The sequence below is a fragment of the Aplysia californica genome, unplaced genomic scaffold (genome assembly GCF_000002075.1).
Source record: "Aplysia californica isolate F4 #8 unplaced genomic scaffold, AplCal3.0 scaffold00005, whole genome shotgun sequence".
NCBI classification, from domain to species: Eukaryota; Metazoa; Mollusca; class Gastropoda; order Aplysiida; family Aplysiidae; genus Aplysia; species Aplysia californica.
In genome coordinates this window covers 3440897-3442880 of record NW_004797275.1, presented here as the reverse complement: position 1 = coordinate 3442880, position 1984 = coordinate 3440897, and positions in this window count along the sequence as shown.

The window sequence follows — 1984 nt, the reverse complement described above, 5'->3', positions numbered from 1 at the left end:
TGATGGTCCAAAATCGATAAGAGTAGGCTTCGGCCGCCATCTGGGCAAAATTCAAAGTTCCTACCTTAACTGAAAATGTTTAATGTGTCTCGCACGTTCATATGACTTTATGCAGTTGCGAGCGTTGTAAAACACTTACTAAAACTAAAAAGCACACACACACATACACACACACACACACACACACACACACACACACACACACACACACGCGCGCGCGCGCGCGCGCGCGCACACACGCACACAATATTAATATTCCCGCTATTATAAAAGTCGCCTGAGATATTGTCGCTCAAAATCAAAATTAATATTAAAAAATCAGAGTTGGCAAAATTGTGTAAAATTTAAAATCAGCAACAAACTGTGTTTGCGCCTGTATTCAGATGCATCAACATTGGTGGAATGGACGTGAATTGATATCATAATAATATATCACATGAATGGAGAATATTATTATCTCTGCAATGAAAGAATATATTATTACAATATTTTCAATGAGATTGGAAAACAGAGTTGTCACATATTCCATGCAAAACATGGACTAACATTAAAAATGTCCTTTAGTATGTTATTTAGGAGCCATTGCTTTAGTGTTGTGCACGAATCTTTTTTGCACATGGACTCTCGAAGTCAGATTTTCTACATAATCACATGTCAGTGAGGGATGTGTATTATCACTTTTCCTTTTCATATTTTCAGCCGACTGGCTGATAAAGGAAACCACCAGAAGACACAGAAATGATGGTATACAGTGGACCTCATGGACACAGTTGGACGATCTGGATTTTGCGGACGACTTGGCGCTTTTGTCGCACACCCAGGAACAGATGTAAGCAAAAACGTCAATATCAAACAGCTTATCAGAGTCTGTTGGATTAAGATTCCACACTGGAAAGTCAAAGGTCCTAAGGATAGATGCACAACGAAAGGAGCAGGTCACAATAGAAGGAAATGCACTAGAAAATGTTGAGTCCTTTCGCTATCTTGGGAGTATAATTGCAGAGATGGGGGGAACAGGTGCGGAAATAAAGTCCCGCATTGGAAAAGAACAGACTGCTTTCATAATCTCTGAATAGGGTTTGGAAGACCAGAGATATCTCGCTTCGAAAAAAGCTGATGATCTTCAATTCGAAAGTGAAATAAATCCTGTTGCATAGATGTTAGACATGGAACGCATCACAGACTTGCATAAAAAGGATCCAGGTTTTCTTGAACAAGTGTCTATAAGAAAGTTAATAATAAATAATAATAATAGATAGCATTTGTATAACGCAAATCCCTGCTCAACAGCAAGCTCTATGCGTTTCACAATCTATACTATTACCCCAGCAGACTTGAGTGCATCCTGAAACAACCTCAACTTCGTGGGAAGCATACAGAGCAAGCAGCCATTTATAGGCCCTTTCGCTGTCAATGGCCGGGTACCCATTACCGCCTGGGTGAAGTGAGGAAAATTCGTGTAAAGTGCCTTTCCCAAAGACACAACGTCGGGCCCGCTGCTCGAACCCCCGAACCCGCAACCTCACGATTACGAGTCCGGTAGCCTAATCACTAGGCCACTGACGCACTGAGTTACTGAGGATCAGATGGACAGACAGGGTCACCAACGAGGAAGTGTTAAAGAAATCAAGACAGATCCCAGTCAGAGAAAAAGTAGGAAGAAGGCGGTGGCGATGGATTGGACATACTCTCAGGAAGTCAGGCAACGGCATAACAAAAAAGTGTTTGGTTGGAATCCACAGGGTAAAAGATAAAGGGGAAGACCGCGTGAAACCTAAAGAAGTCATTCTGGAAACAGTGCGCAAGGCTAGTGAACGGGAACTTCACTTGTTTACAATGGCTTCTAAGAAGACAGACTTTCCCAACATTAAATCTAAACGAAACTAAACAAAAACTGAAAATTCAACTACAGTGACTTCAGACTCCTCAATAAAACTGTGCACCCTTTAAATGATTCTGAACCATCGTTATTTTTTTCAGATTC